The sequence below is a fragment of the Hylaeus anthracinus genome, unplaced genomic scaffold (genome assembly GCF_026225885.1).
Source record: "Hylaeus anthracinus isolate JK02 unplaced genomic scaffold, UHH_iyHylAnth1.0_haploid 4, whole genome shotgun sequence".
In the NCBI taxonomy this organism is placed as follows: domain Eukaryota; kingdom Metazoa; phylum Arthropoda; class Insecta; order Hymenoptera; family Colletidae; genus Hylaeus; species Hylaeus anthracinus.
Genome location: NW_026535289.1, coordinates 404,763 through 422,453, shown reverse-complemented (window position 1 = coordinate 422,453; position 17,691 = coordinate 404,763). Strand labels below are relative to the sequence as shown.

General features: G+C 35.7%; 1 protein-coding gene and 1 long non-coding RNA gene across 3 annotated transcripts in view; one reads left to right on the top strand and one right to left on the bottom strand.

Annotated features, from left to right (window-relative positions):
- The window catches only part of LOC128895077 (glutamate receptor 1), a 609,208-nt gene that overhangs the window by 474,567 nt on the left and 116,950 nt on the right, over positions 1-17,691 (bottom strand). The window lies entirely within an intron of this gene.
- LOC128895114 (uncharacterized) lies at positions 6,754-8,049 on the top strand. The gene is made up of 3 exons (XR_008461713.1): positions 6,754-7,409; positions 7,528-7,850; positions 7,934-8,049. It is a non-coding gene; the product is annotated as an uncharacterized LOC128895114 (long non-coding RNA).

Sequence of the window (17,691 nt, the reverse complement as noted above, 5' to 3'; positions counted from 1 at the left end):
ATACGGAACCGGTTAAAAAGTCGAGCGTATGGTGCCTCGATAGCGGCGCGACGAGGCATATGTGTAACGAAAGAAGAAAATTTGAGATTGTAAATAATGAAGAGCAATATAAAGTTTATACAGCCGCTGATCAATGTGTGGAATCAACCGGTATAGGTAACGTAAATTTAAATGCGAAAATAGGTAGATGCTCGCCAAAATGTATCAAATTAGAGAATACATTGTATGTACCAGGTTTACGGAATAACCTTTTGTCAGTTTCTCGTGCCACATATCGTGGGTATTCAGTGACGTTCGAAAAAAATCGCGCGACGGTTAGAAATAAAAATAATGTAAAAGTTCTGGCAGCTACAAAGCGAGATCAGTTATATATTATAGACGAAAAAAATGAACGGGCAATGCAAACAAATTATGATATTAATGAAAATCTAATGAGATGGCATGAAAGATACGGACATATTAATTTTAACGATCTGAAAAATATGAGAAATGGCAAAATGGTCGATGGTATGAATTTTGCAACACAGTCAACTAATTTAAATTGTGAGATTTGCGCTAAGTGTAAAATTCATGTACTACCGTTTAGAAGATCCGAAAATCGTGAGAAAGGGCCACTCGACTTAATTCATTCAGACATTTGCGGACCTATGAGATGCGAATTTTTAACATTTATTGACGACTATTCGCGATATACTCAAACGGTACCGCTTAGGAACCGATCGGATATACTTCAAGCGTTCAAAGATTTTAAAAGAAAAGCTGAAAGACAAACGGGTCGTAAAATCAAAAAAAATCCGCACGGATAATGCGAAAGAATTTATTTCAAAGGAATTTGGAAACTTTCTTAAAGAAGAGGGAATCGTCCATCAATTAAGTATCGAGTATACGCCACAGCAAAACGGCGTGGCGAAACGCGCTAACCGTACGCTAGTGGAAATGGCAAGGTGTCTTATAACACAAGCGAATTTACCCAACTCGCTATGGGCTGAAGCCATTAATACAGCGACATATTTGCGGAATAGGAGTGCAACAAAGGCGCTTGATGGAATAACCCCATACGAAGCATGGACACGACGGATACCGTTCGTAGGTTTTTTCCGAATTATTGGAAGCAAGGCAATTGCGTTATACAAGGGGCCAAGTAGGGGTAAGTTTCAACCAAAGAGCGATGAGTACATATTAATAGGATACTCAGAAGAATCAAAGGGATACCGTCTATAGCAAAGAGGGACGAGAAAAGTAATCAAAGCCCGAGATGTCAAATTTTTTGAAACTCTTACAGGTCAAGGACAGCAAAATGAGTTGTTTATTTTCCCTGATCCTACTGGCGAAGAACAAGATGATAAGAAGCAGGAATCGCAAGAAGTAGATATTGAAAATAAGGACCCGGACCAACCATCGGATGAAGATGAGATAAATGAAAATCAAGATAAAACACAAAATTGTTTGATAAAACGTGCACCCGGTCGCCCAAGGATTGAGAGAACGGGCCAACGAGGAAGACCCAAAAAATTATATCGGCTACACAACGTTGAAGATTTTGACCCGATATTTGTGTCAGACGTCTTAAGTCGGTCGGACAAAGATGCATGACTACAGGCAATGGAAATCGAGTATAAAAATTTGCTAAATAACAAAACATGGGAACTTGTACCCTGACCAGCAAATAAAAAAGTCTTGACGAGCAGATGGGTTTTCAAAAGGAAAATTACTCTAGAAGGGGAAATTGAAAAGTACAAGGCCAGACTCGTCGCGCGTGGACACACGCAAAAATTTGGTATTGATTATACTGAAGTATTTGCTCCAGTGGCCAGATATGAAACTATTCGCACCTTACTCGCTGCATCTGTGCAAGAGAAAATGCACGTTCATCAAATGGATGTCGTGGCAGCATATATAGAGAACGAACTAATTAAAGAAGCATATATGAAGCAACCGGAAATGTTTGTTCGTCAAGGACTCGAAGAAAAGGTGTGCAAATTATTAAAACCACTATACGGTCTAAAACAGTCTGGACGCCAATGGTATAAAAAATTAGACAGCTTCATATTAAGTAGTGGAGGCAGGCGCACAACTGCAGATCCATGCGTATATGTGTTCGGAGCGGAAGAAAACCGTGTAATTCTTATTATTTATGTCGATGACATAATTTTAGCATCTAGAAAAATAGAAAAACTCGAAGCGATTAAGTCTAAATTAAAATTAACGTTTAAAATGAAAGATCTGGGGCCAGCGAAAAATGTATTAGGGATTAGCATTAAACGCGATGAAGAAACAGGATAAATTCGACTATCCCAGAAGCGATACATTAAAGAGACAATTGAAAGATTCGGTATGCAGGAAGCAAAAAGTGTGTCAACTCCAATCGAATCAAATACGAAAATTACAACGGAGATGTGCCCACAGACGCCTGAAGAAATACACGAAATGAAACATAAACCGTACCGAGAATTAATTGGTGTGCTAATTCATCTTGCAAATGCCACACGTCCTGATATCGCTTTTGCAGCCGCTACAGTAAGTCGATTCTGCATTAACCCAGGAAAAATGCATTGGATCCTCGCGAAACGTGTACTTCGCTATCTTAAAGCGACATCGAAATATTGTATTACATATGTAAGAAACAACGAAAAATTAAATTATCTATTAGTGTTATCGGGCGGTCCAATAAGTTGGAAAAGCGTAAAGCAATCGTCAGTCGCTCTATCTACGATGGAGGCTGAATACACCGCCCTTGCTGAAGTGTCACGAGCAGTTATCTATGTTAAAAGACTGTTAAATCACATGGACTTTAAAGAACTCATAAGTGACCCGATTAATGTTTATTGCGATAAACCAAGCGCTATTGAAGTATAAAAAAATGCAGTTTTCCATAAAAGGAGCAAACATATTGATATCAGATTTCATTTTACGCGTGAGTTAGTGGAAAACAATGAAATAATCGTACATTATTTAAGCACGGACTCTATGTTAGCCGACATTCTTACTAAGGCGTTAACCAAAGCGAAGCATGAGCGTTGCGTTGAAATGTTGAACCTATGTTCAAAATAATGTTTAATTTTAGTTAATACTCATATTCACAATAATGTTTAGTTTCAGTTAGTTTAGAGAACACATATCGATAGAGGAGGTGTGAGAAAGCAATCCATATGTGTTCAGTTTGATTTAAGCGCCGCGATGTACGTCGTAGACTATCGCGTCTTTTGTTCCTTACTCTACGCACGTCCTCGCGACGTTCGTTTAGGTTAGTCCGCATCACGAGCTGTTACCATTAACATATGTATCGAGCACATGTTAATGGTAACAGCTCGTGATGCGGACTAACGGTGATGCGGTTCTTTTCTTTTCTTATCAACATAAATTTTGTTATAGTTGACAGTTTTGTTATAGTTAATTATATATATGTATAATTAAATATAATTAAATATACTTATCCAACTTAGGTGGTGTTATAATCCTGTCAACTATAACAAAATTTATGTTGATAAGAAAAGAAAAGAACCACATGATTATGAAGTTGATGACTATGTAATGTTGTGTAATTTTGAAAATACTCCTAACATTTGTAAAAAATGAATACCGAGGTCGACCGCCCTACGTATGTTTTGCTTGATACTGCACTGCGTTGCAGATTGTCATATGTCTTTAACGGTAGCCGATAAAGCGTGGCTGCCTAAAAGGTAGTACTGTAGTGACCATTGAAGATCATTAAATTATCTATATTTCTGAACCGATCACTTTCTTTCACCTAGAGTCCTACACTAATTACTGTATTTTATTACTTATTTTCATAAATAACTTCATTTTAACATTCGTACTGACGTAAGTAACTTGATCTTTAATATTACTTTTTTAATCAATATTTTTAATTATAATGTTCTTGCTTTCATATGTAACCTCAACTACTGTATTCCTGTTTCTCTAATTAACTCCAAACTAATTATTTTATGTAATTACTTATTTTCATAAACAATTTTCATTTTAATATTCGTACTATCATCAGCAACTTCACGTTTAACGTTTGTACTATTACAAATAACTTCAATTTCAATATTCCTGTCTACATGAATGATTTTAATTATAATATTCCCAACTTCAACTTTAACATTCCTCAATACTTTCAGAAATAAAATTAGTTTTAACATTACTGAGTAAAAGTTACTCATAGACAAAATTATTCATAGAGATTAATTATATAAAGATTAATTATATAAAGATTATTAATACAGTGATTATTGATTATTTTTACCTTATTGTATGCGTGTAATACATTAATTTTGTTAGTAATTAATAATGTACTTAATTAAGAAATGCCTTCTCAAATATTTTATTTAAGGAAATTTTCCATGATTATGACTATGGCCTTTTTTAATGTTTACAAAATCGGACATATATTTATTTAAATAATTATAAAGAATTTTATCTTTCTTCGCATGTATTTGAATTATTCTTCTAGTAAAAAAAATTCTGATTGTAATAGTTTTAGCATTGAAGAGCGCTATAAATCATAATGATTAAATCATGAAACAAAATGATTAGGAAAATATCATTAACTTATCATTTTTCACCAAACAACGATTAGAACTGTAACTACATTCATGTTTAAATTTATTCGTATCAATTAATTAATTATTTGAAGTTTGATAACTTTTTCGAGGACGTGAATCCTAACAACATGATTTTTTTACCATTCAAATAATTCGAAAGAGGAAAAACATGCATCCATAAGTCGACTTTCGTTGTCGTTCCCTCGCATCAGATTTGCCAATGCTATATTATTTCCTTGACGTTCAATAGGTGGCGATATTGTGCAAAAGCTCACGCATTAGTATTCGCTCCTTACACATTTGTGTAACCGAACACCTCGTATCGGCTCATTTGCATGCGAACTATCAACCTGCTATTAAGATCAATACCGATTCAAATGCGGTCAAGTACCTTTCGCGTATCCGTCGATGATATAATATATGAGTATTCACCGGAGCCAATGAAGAATCCGCTCGATTCGTGTATTCGCTAATCAAAGAGCTTCGGTAATTATGGCAAGTTTGAAGAATTGTTTCTATACAGTTTTTTCAAACTACGGAAAATGTAGTTGAATTTCTTGATGCATTCATTTCTCTTTAAAATCATGGTTAGAGTAGCTTGCAATGTAAATAAAAAATAATTAAAACCTAAATTGTATTTTTGCTATTTCTGTTATTTTATGTTATGATTTTTTCAAATATAATGAAGTTTAAATGTTGAAACGTTAAGATAAATTCGATTATTTTAATGTATTTAAATTATTCAAGGAATATATTAAAAATGACAAATGCAAATATTTAAAACTATTGAAAATGAAGCTTAATTTATTAATGGCGTTGGATGTGATTATAGCAAATAACGTATTAGTTTTTTTCAATGTATTCAACCAATCATTTGTGATTGTGCCTCTATTTATCTCTTCGTCTATATTTTGTAGGTGTGTTAAACCTTAAATAAATTTTTTTTTCATAAAGAGAATCATTAATCCTTCAATTGCATAAGTAGTCCTAACATTGTAAAATATGTAACCCATGAATTTCTAGAATACATTCGTGACATGTGAAGTTTTTGTCAGATTATCAATTCAAAGATTAAACCATTATTTACTAAATATATTTCGTTACACGTTGTGTATAAATTTCGATATGAACATTCTATTCTGCATATGTTGAGTCGCATAAATCGCTATGGAATGATAGCGAAATATCTCTAATACGTAGAATGTGTTAAAATATACAGAATTTTGCATATATTGTAAAATCCGCAATGAACAAAGTTCATGCAATAATCAGAGTAACCAATGCAATGGGAAACTCCGATTACACATTATAATTCCATTACATATTATGGTCGTTATTAAAGCAAGAAACATAACTGTACAGTACAAGCGTTATTTTTCAATATTATATTATTTTAATATACTGTAGGTAAAAAAGTATTCGTACACATAGTTTCGTTGCAATAAAGTTATACAAATAAGCGATACACAAACAAAAGCTATTTCAATTAACTGGCTACCGTGTACAGAGATTATATGCAAATTAATAATTTTTCAACTCATAATTTCATTATGGCTACAATTGGCAGTTACTTTCTCTTCAGATTTTATTCGTTGCTAATCATTTTTTCCATTTACAATAACGGTAAACTTACCCCAACTCATTAAACAAGAATTATTTGGTTGTATGAATTAGCCTATACGTACCTGCAAAAAAATTAAATAAACATTATTAGAATCAAATAGCATATTATTAACGTAAAAACAGTAAATCCAGTGAAATATAGTAAATCTAAAAAATCATGTGTTAAATAACACAGACTGTTCACATTTATTCGATATTAAATATGAATATTTCCATATTATTTTAGGAAATATGTTTTGCATATGTTTTGTGCGTGGTTTCCATATTACTATACCTACCATTCAAATTCAAATAATCTAGTATATACGATCGGAAGCTTTATAGAACAGAAATCTTTCTTCATAATGGTTAAACGTCACTAATCATATGATGTTACATATAAGATGTAATAATACAAAGTTACAAAATTTTAATACAAAAATAATAAAAAAGATCGACACCCAGACTCGTCTCATTCTCAAATTATAAGATTAAATGAATTATAACAATTGGATAAACTACATATCATTACAAGAAAAGAGTAATACCTGTCTCAAAGAGAACAAAATGAAACCATTTATCTAGAGACGCGGTATCGTCTCGACGCCAAGTTCATGAAATATTATAAAGCCACCCCGTATATAACGTGGCGCTACCGCGTATCTTTTACAGGAGAGATGGTCCATTTTAACCTAACTTGAAACTTCTTTCATTAATATCTCATCACGGCTGCAATATTTTCTAAATTTAAACACATTTTTCTCATGTAAATCGCATATAAGCTTTCGAATAAAACCAAAATCAATCAAATCGGTACACGTACAACAGCGATATCGTAATATCATGTCACGATTCATCCAAAAATGGTACCGTCTTATACTTTCCCAGTCGATTTTTCGTCAACACTTAGCCAATAGGAGACAAGGCCGTTCGTCGATTCGTCGATTCTTAGAATCAGTCGGCAAGTCTCGTCGGCCGCCATAAGAAATACTTGTGTATATCGTTTGACAGATATAGGTTAGTATCGTTTGACAGGTTCGTTTGACAGCTATAGGTTAAAGTGGGGAATAGCTGGATGCAGGTTATTAAGATAGAAGAAAAAAATGTCACCAGATACTCCAAGAAATAATGCACAAGAGACAGTAATGTTGCCTTGTAATACGTGTGTGCACACAATAAAACCATAATACTAGTTTTACCAGTACAACATTTTTTACCTATTAAACAAGAAGAGGAGTATATAACATCATCAATAAAAGAGTAAGTAAAATCCAAAATTAAAAGTAGCTAGTGTTTATCATTATTTGATAAGTAGTTTTGTGCACTTAAAGTATATGTACTAGCATTGTAAATTCTTGTGCATTTTCTGTTTCCACAGGCTTTGATTGATCTAAGCAGCTACAGTCATTCCAATAAGAGGAATTAAAGGGATGAATTGCTTGTTTCATGGAGCAAATAATTTGCGGACGAAGCAACAATATTTTGATGCTCTCCAAAAATAAGAGCTGCAGCTGTGAAATTCTAATATTTTATCTGAGTGAAGGATGTCTGGTAGTAATTATTACAGTACCACAAGAAGAATCTTGCAAGTATTACAGGAAATACGATAAAGTTTTACAGGTATATTGAAATTGGCCAGTTAAAATATGCTACGACCTGACAAAGTGTACAATGGAAGGAACTAAGTGATCTGTATATAATGTTTGTATGAAAATTATGATTTCTATTTTTATTTTAAGCTCTACGTTAACTTGCAACTAACATATGGTTTGTATGTTTTACAGATAATTGAAGCATGAGATGATGCGGTGTATATAACAAATTTGCTGGTATTTATATTAATTCATGAATTGAATGAATAAATGTTTATAATTAATAAATTAATATCATATGAAATATATATATTCACTTTCTTTACTCCCTCTCCTATTCTTTTCCACTATTCAATTAAAAAACTTAGGAGTCTATGTATATAAATCACAAAACTAAAAAATTCATCTTTTCATATTATTTCATATGGGTTATTTTAGATTATACATATTAAAAATGTTATAGGTATACAGTGGACAAATTTTAGATTAAAGATATTAAAAATATTAAAGATACATTAACAAATAGTGGATCTCTTTTTTAATTTTCTCACTTTATCTTTAACATTTAAATGTCTTGAAACAAGACTTTCTGCCATGCGTTCTGCATACTTATGAACTTAATTCTAATACAATAAATTGTGCATTACAAATAGTAGACATATTTTTCCTACTTCTCACTTCATCTTTAATATTTCAATTTCTTGCAACCATAAGCTGTTTCAGACACCATGAACTCTACACAAAGTACTATATACATATAATATAAAAATTATTTAAAGTCATTCACTATGCAAATTATCTTTGTAAAAGGAAGTGAGATCTCATAAAAAACTTGAAAAGAGTAAAAACATTGCATCAAGTACATGAAAAAGTGGAAGACTCAAGGAGTTATCATAAAAAAATAGAAGATTCCCATAAAAAAACTACAAGAAAGTAGACAAAAATGTGAAATCGAAATGAGCTGCCAGTACATGAAAGTCCTTTCCAATAAAGTGCAAAGGCGACACTGTGATACAACTGTCACTATACAGTGATACACTGTACAACTGTACACTGTGACACTTGTGATACAATGTAAAATTCGGTGGTTTCCAACTATGCGCAGCTAAAATGCTGTGTTCAACAGTATGGACGTTCAGATCCTAATGACAATTCATGTAAAGTGACTGCTCCGCACTTTGGCGGTAAAATGAAATAGCCAAATGGCGTATCTGCCACAAATTGAGACTGTTTAGAAATTTGTCTAGATTTCTGCGGCCTGGAAGTCAAATGCTTGGCGTGGCCAGTCAAGGCATTCTTAGATTATCAGTACCCACACTTTCTCTCTCACAGACTTTCAGATAATTTGTCAATTAAAAACTCTGACAATATTATGAGTACACTTTCATTGTATTGGGTTTTAAAATAATTCTTATTCATCGACACCTTGACGTTGCTTGGCCACGCCAATCATTTGACTTCCAGGCCGCAGAAATCTAGGTGTTCCGTTCCACGGACCATCTGGTCGAGGATTTCGAAAGTCTGTTTATGACGGGACCGTTAAGTAGTCGTTTTTGAGTCGACATTTTGAGCCGTTTTAATAATTTAGTTTAGTCGATGACCCTGCCATAATGTTAAAGTTTTAATTTGCTTCGTCTTCAACGGCCGCTTTCCTATCATAAACTCGGTCTTTCCGAAAGGTGGCTTTGGCACGGTCACGTTCGGACTCAACGGTACTTTCGGTACGCCACATGTTCACCCGGAGGAAAGGCCCCGGCATCTCCGGACTTTCGAGGTCTTCCCGCTACCGACCGAGTCCCACCCTTCCTAAACGTAGACGCTCTAAGGGAGCTAGAAAGGGTGGGGCCAATGCACACGGGGACACGCTGATTGGTAATTTTCCAATTTTGCAAAAACCAATCAGCGTGTGACCTGAGACTCCGACACCGTCGCGGGAGTTAAGACGACAGCGAGTCGTCACTTTGCAAACACACGTCGAACAGTCACTTCGCTTCGAAAACACACGTCGCATAGACACTTCGGAAAGTCACCAAAGAGACTTCGTCAAATATTCCGTCGCGATCGTTCAAACAGACGGAACTTTCTCTGGTTATAAAAAACCAGAGTCGAAACAGTTGTTTACGGATTAATACATATACGGAAACAACGCGTCGCGGTAATCAACGAGTCCGAAGGATAGGCCAAGAGTTACAACCTCGGCCGAGGAATTCAATCCGCGTTGAATTATCGTGACGGGCAATCGGTTGACGCGAGATTGCCACGGAACACTAGGCAAATTTCTGAACAGTCTCAATTTGTGGCAGATACGCCATTTAGCTACTTCTTTTTACCGCCAAAGTGCGGAGCAGTCACTTTACATAAAGTGTCATTAGGATCTAAACGTCCGCACTGTTGAACACAGCATTTTAGCTGCGCATAGTGCCGCCTTTGCAGTTCATTGGAAAGGACTTTCATGTACTGGCAGCTCATTTCGATTTCACATCTTTTTCTACTTTCTTGTAGTTTTTTATGAGGATCTTCTATTTTTCTATGATAACTCCTTGAGTCTTCCACTTTTTCATGTACTTGGCGTAATGTTTTTACGTTTTTGAAGTTTTTCATGGGATTCTGATTATCCATACGTTTAAAACGATCAAATGATCTACACCTGATGATTTACGCATAGCAGAAGCACTCTAATACCAAAAAGAAACATGTCATGTTCTCCTTTTATTTAAATATGTAGTATCCTCTTACCTCATGTTTCGGTCATTTAGGTATCCTTTGTTTAGATATTAATACACAGAGAATAATTTAATAGGGGATAATACGAATATTACCGAATGAAGATAATATTATGATCTAACATCGAAACGTAAGCATCCGTGATCCCAGCTATAGAATTTCAGTGGAATGTATTATCATTTTGAGTAAATCACCGTGGTATTCGGTCAAATGAAGAGCTGGATCCCCAAACAAATCTATTCCTCCACTGGTTCGGTTTACCGCGGGATTAATACTGCAAGTTGCTAGCTGCGCGGCAAGTACTGTTTGTTAGCTGTTTAATAAGGTTAAATAGCCACGTATGAATGCAGGCAAGTTAGGCTACCGTCTCACTGCTGCAAAGGACGCAGCGCAAAAACCTATCAAACCTAAGTTAGGTAAATAGAGAAAATAATTACACAAGTCGTGGCAAAGAGGTATTTTCACAAACAGTATTCATTTCTTATGCTATCACATGTTTTCTAAATATTTAACACATTCGCTACCGGCAGATATTTTACGTTTCTAATACCTAGTACTAACGAAAATAATAAAATACTGAGGCCGAACATCAGAAATTTGTGTCGTTAGGGCGAGGATAAAAATTACAAAATATTCATAACAAATGTATATTAACTTTAGTAATCTTAATAAAATCGATACATTTGTTATGAATTTTTAGTAGTAAAATCTATCTGTAAATAAATTTCTTCAATAAACATGAAGGCTATGAATACTAATGAGACTGGTTGCATATATGTAATATAAACAGTTATTACCTAGATAAATGTGAATTTATTTAAACATAATTTGTTAGAAATATTTGAAAGACCCTAAGCAACAAGATAATATTATACCAGAAATACGATGCCAACCAACCACCCTGAAAATCAGCTTAAATGACAAGAAATGCATATCAAAAATTATATCTTATGTACAAAGGACAAAAATATCCAAAGAAATACAAACAACTCTACAACCTTCTAAAATATACGTTTAATGTAAAATAGTATTTATAATTATTGTTATATGTAAGAATTAGTTATTCTAATTATAAATAATTCCGTATTTATTTTAATTATACTATGATTCACATATGTACGTAAATGTTAAACATGTAACTCACAGTAGTCGCTAATCGCTTACAAGCTGATGCTACAATAAAACAAAAGAATGTTACCAAAAAAAATTATTTTTTGTTAGCTAAAATAAAAGAATAACTTCTTAACAACTAGAGTAATCTGATGGCTGATAGCTGCTACCAGCAGACAACTGCCTGACGCTTCCCACCTCGGTTCGTTCGACAATCGTCAACCGCAGTTTCGACGATCGGCAGCAATTATCAGAACGATGCGCGATGGTGAAATCGCGTAGTTCACCAACTGAAACCCCCTGTGTCAACGAACAACGTCGCTGTAAAACTTCCGTGGATAGTAAACGTTTTCATAGAGAAACGAGCACGCGTTCCAACGTATTTGGATGCATGGGATCAATAGTGCAATCTACTTGATGCAGTTCAATGTTCGCGTAGATGCGTTTTCCCGCCTGCCATCGAATCGACTCGACGTCCACCCCGACGGCTGGATGGAAAAAACGAAACGGCTGAGTATTTTGCAATCGAGATCGCGCCATATAGCAAGGACCGGTGTTGATGACGGTGCCAGGAGGTTCCAGTGGATACGAGTTCTTGATAGCAAAACAATTACATGGAACGCGTTTTAGTTTCAGCGAACTGCTGTTGGTTTTCGCTACGGTACCGATATATACTGTTATCTGCGCTGATGTGGGTGGCGCAACGATTCGAGAGACAATTCTTTGTACGCTCATGGTCTTCCGTTCATCCCCTGGTTTCTGTTACCGTGGAGCTGGTTATACAGCCAATTCACGCGCGAACGTCGAACGAACGAATGCAAGAGCTTCGCTATTTTGTATGAATCCTTTTATTTATACCGAGCGTCAGTACCTGTGCCTGTGGGTCGAACCTGACTCCACCCGAAGGTGATGGACTCGTATAACAACGACCGGGCGTCAAATATCTCGACTATTTGTGCTAGTACCAATGGTGGGGGTTATTATTCTAACGAAATCATCATAAGCCGACCATGAAAGAGAACGGAAAGACAAGTTCTCTCCATTTGAACATTTTATCGAGAAAAGAACTTGGGGTCCTCGTAAAACTCGTCACGAGCAATTGCAATTGCAATTGTTTTATTAGTTTGTTTGTATAGTTAATGGGCGTGTGTTCCAAACATAGCGCTGGCATTTCTGGATTGTGATGAGTATGAATGAATAACGTCAACCAAATAGGCGTGCACCAAAGATTTAAAAGTTTTGAATTGACCCATTCACTGCCATCTACGAGATGTCTCGTAGTTCAAATTGATTGCAATTACTCAAGGGATAAGTTTATAGCCTTTGAAAAAAATAATTAAAAATATACCAAAAATATTTGTTTTATTAGTTTAATATGTTTACTAATATATTTAAAAACATTAACATTTCACAATTATCTGTTATGTGAAATAACAATTTTTAAAAAAAAATCTTTCTTTTTTCCCATGTATGATGATTGCAATTTTGTTTGCATTGTTCAAAAAATACACATGCTCAACATTATAACTCCATCGATTCTAAAAATTTCATTAAATTTTTTCCGCAAGATTCTAGAAATATGTATCTTCAGAGAAATGTAAAGAAAAATTTGATTTTTCAAAAATGTTTGTTAGAAAAATACAAGCGTCTTTTCCCTTCAACGGTTCTGGGGTAAGTGCCGTGCTGTTCCTCACAGTCCTCTTACCAAAAGGCAATGTCTTTCCCACTCAGTGGCCAGATCCTCTAGAGTCTAGACTCTAGGACAACGTCTTTGTACTTTTAGGCAATGCAACGTCGGGTTGCTTGCCAATCGACACATCTGTTAGATATAAACAAACAGTCCTTCGTCACTCGATACTCTAGTGCCGAGGCATCATCACTCGCCGGTCGACCGCCCATGGTGGTCGCCTGGCGTTCATCAGGAATCCGCTCGGTCGTCCTGACCCTGGCATAAAACTGTCGCAGTTCAAAATGCGACTAACTATTTACCGTAAAAGGTTCCTAAAGACGTTGACACTAACATGTTAGTGTTGAGCCCCTTTAAAATCACGCAAGTGAAACACGAATGAAAATTGAATTTAACCACTAGCTATCCAAACCAATCTATCGATACCAGAGAAACGAAAAAGATATTTCAACGGAAGTGTTCCAATCGTATCATCGCACTGGAGTGGTACTGGAGAAGTACAGAAATGAAGATGATTCATCGAATACACGATTCCGTTTTGCAAGCCATCTTTCACATTCGACATCTCACATGGAAACTCCCGCGCGCGTCATCCTGCTTAATTCGTTCATTGACACGGGGACACTATCTTCGTGGAGAGGCGAACATTCATCACCGGCTGGTATTCGAGTGCAGAGATATAATGACAGATCGTCTACGTCGTGTTTCCCGTATAATTCTCTCTGGTTCATCGTACATATGACACAATCACCCCCATTCCGAGAAACCCGGATGGAGGATTGTAACCAGTCGCTTTGTGAAAGTCACCGAACCATCGCGGAGATCCATGGCCATTCCAATGTGTCCTGGTGCCAATCTTCGTGCATTAATATCATTCACCGGCCATCATTCAATTACGCGAAGGGATTCGCCGCGCCGTCACGCGTCAGTACTGTAGTCGCATGAACCATCGAGCCTATTCAGTATGGATATTATCGGACACGGTACACTCGTCCGACTTATCAGTCACAGCTAACGGGACATGCGATTCCCGACGACATCTTATTTATAGATCCAGCAACAAGAATCGACGTCCTGTGTTCCGTCGCAACGAACATAAAACGTGGAAATTTTGTTGTTAGACACTAATATTAAGAATTACTAGATTAAGAATTGGCCTTATTACTATTTTACATTACTACTATTACACATTAGATTAAGAATTGGCCAAATAAATCTGATCCACTGCTTCATTAATAACTAAATCGCAACCAGAATTGTGCAGCTTATGTAATAAATTTCTCACAGTGAAGCATATTGTTGAAAAATGTTAAAAAATGCAACATGATCGAATAGAGAAGTCGAAGTCGAAGTAGTTCCTACCCAAATACAAAAGAGATGAGACATACTCTTGCTTTGATAAGTAGAACTGACCTGTCTCTATCAGACACCTAGAATAGGGTCACCCTTTCTCGTGGTTTGTATCGCCATATGTCGGACAAATCCAAGCCAGTATTAGAATATATGCACCCCCTTCAGACAAGTAGAATACATCTGTTATGTGTCAGACAAGTAGAATAGTTCTGCCCCAGGCAAGATAAGTAGAGTCATCATAAGCCAAGTAGAAGAGGTACGTCTCCACTCAGACAAGTAGTAAGCATACGCTCTTTTTCAGACAAATGGAATAGATTCGTCAGGTGTCAGACGAACAGAACACAGCTACTCCTTCGTAAACAAATTGAATCGATCTTTGGTTCCACTTATTTATTTGTTTTCATTTTGAAAGTTCCATCCAACTTTCAAACTAAATGCATTATTGCTAACTACGTTTATTATCAGGATATGTTTATAAACTCATTACGAGAGAATGTTTTGACTAGAATTTTTTTGTTTAGCCTTCCTTTTGGTTGGAAATGTGTTCAACTACTGACGATAAATTTCATACGTTGCTTCTTACCTATTACACCATTCCAACTTAAATATTAATTTCTCGTCAATAAAACAGTATTTAAACAGTATATAGCAAAATTTGCGATGCAAATTAGTATTGTTTTTACAGAGAGAAAAAAAGTACGTATCTTCGGTTACCGAGACGAGGAAGTCCTTCCCTCTATCTCCTGTCGACCGAAAGAATTTTATCACCGCTTTAAAAACGATACATTTATCACATTCTCGTTCTACCGGCTTTTAGGAAGCGAAACACGCCTACACGAGGAAGCAAGAGTAGCTGCGTTTTTACACTTGAGAATAAACATTTCTTTTTATTTCATTATCCTCGATCCGTGCCTCGCGCATAAGGCTTCTTGATACGTTCTACATGATGTGAATGCATTCAGTGATGAGTTAGGCGGAAGGGATATAAAGCTTGGATATCTGGTTTTCATTTACTTCTCTTGGACGACCGTTTCACTAGATAACGATATAAAATGAGTTACGTATCGAATTAAAGAAAGGTTCAGTGGAATATTTAGTTGGAAATAGGACACCAATAATATTTACTTTAAATTAGACGTAGATAAAATTAATGGTGCTTAAAAATTCAATGGTGAATGAGAAAAAAATTCTCGTTATAATAATAATTAATAATGTTTTATGTGGAATATTTAGTTGAAAATAAAACATACATAGCCTTCACTTTTAAAATTTAAGGAAAAATGAGAAACAAACTTCCATTTTAAAAGTACCTGTTTATAAACAATACATATTTTAATAGTCTTATAAAGCAAATTTAGTATTTTATTGATTTTCATTCTTACATTTAAAATATCTCTTTAAATATGTATCGATTTTAGATTGGAAATTATAATCGTCGTATGACCATTAGGACAATCATTTCTCAGTACAACTTTTTTCTCCTTTTTGTTGATTACAGGGTACAATTTTTATTGTGACTAAAGAAATTTATACTCGATGCTTTAATTTCGACATTCGTTAACATAATTGCTGTCTTCCAAACCAGCTAGTATAATAATTCAAATACATTCCAAGCACACACAACTGAATATTGCGTTTTGTGAATAATAATAGCATTATACGAAATAAACATTACACATTTCATTTGACTTATTATGAGTAATTTCATAAGTGCATATTCAATTCGATCCCGTCACTAATCAACATCACTAGCCTACCAAGTCTAACAAGTTTTTCGCGCAGGGATAATTCACAACTAAGGATTTTCCACTTCGTCGAACATTTCGCAAAGGTGTTCGTAACAATTCTCCACCACCGTCTCTGTATAAAAGAAGGAAATGTAAATCGGCGAACTTTTACATTGGAATAGCTTAATGTAAATAATAACGCGTTCCTGATTGCGCGTCGCTGTTCGATGCGAATTTTAATCGCAAGCACGCTGCGGAGAACCACTCTACCAAACACAAAACGAGGGGAAAAAAGGCTTGAGATTTTATTATTCCGCTTTTCCATCAACGAGTTTTTGAGTTGATGTAAATCGATCGAACTTCCGTAGCCGGCCGCGCAATGAATTCAGCGCAAAATCGACCGTTGAACAGTTCGTGCGATTATGAAAAGGACCGGAAAGCTGATTTTATTATTTCCTTTCAGGGACTTCGAGAGTGGCTAGCCGATTCCGTCGTTGCTGAAACACTGCTTCAAAAATTACGCGTACGAACCACGAGGGTATTTCATCGACGAGTTGTATTCTAAACATACTACTTTCTCCTCGAAGTTTTTCCCCAATATCGAATCGAATTTCTCTTAATCAGTATGCCAAGTATGACGTCAATATGTCAGAGACGAGCATAATTCGTATTCGGTGAAAATATTCGAATTCCAAATAAAATATAAACACATTTTTAAATGCATAAAGATCTGCAGTCTAAACATAGCAAATCAATTTCTTTTCGTTTACAATGTTATTAGTTTTCTTATCCTGCAACACACAAGAGAACCAATCTACGTCAACTTCAAAAGCAAAACAACAAGGAGAGAAGTGCGTTATAAGAGAACTTCGGAATGCACTGCACACCTACCTAAGTAGTTCTACTAAAATAAAGAAAAAAGCGGTTGAGAATCCCTGAATTAGAGGAACAAGAGGGGAGGTTAGAGCTGGCCGTTCAATACGGTATCCAATTTTTCCGAAAGCTTTAAACAGAAGTAGTAACGAGCCAGTTTGATTTGGCCACGGAGCAGCAGCATTTCTTCGAAAGGGAAGCGATTCATGAAGAACGCCAAACTTAAATTCGTAGCCAGGCGGCCGAGGAAGTGGCGAGGGAACCTACTGGCCGTGGAGAACTTCTCCAGTAGTCCCTTTCGTGTCGGTTTCGTTCGATAGACGAATGCCGACGTGTATATGTAACAGGAAACGCGCTAGAGGAGGAGAGACAGATGGACCGTACCAACGAACGAGAAGAGAATGGAAAGAACAGTGGTAAGAGCCGATTGGAGTTCGGAATTAAGAAGTACCCCGTTACAGCCTGGTTTGGCTAGT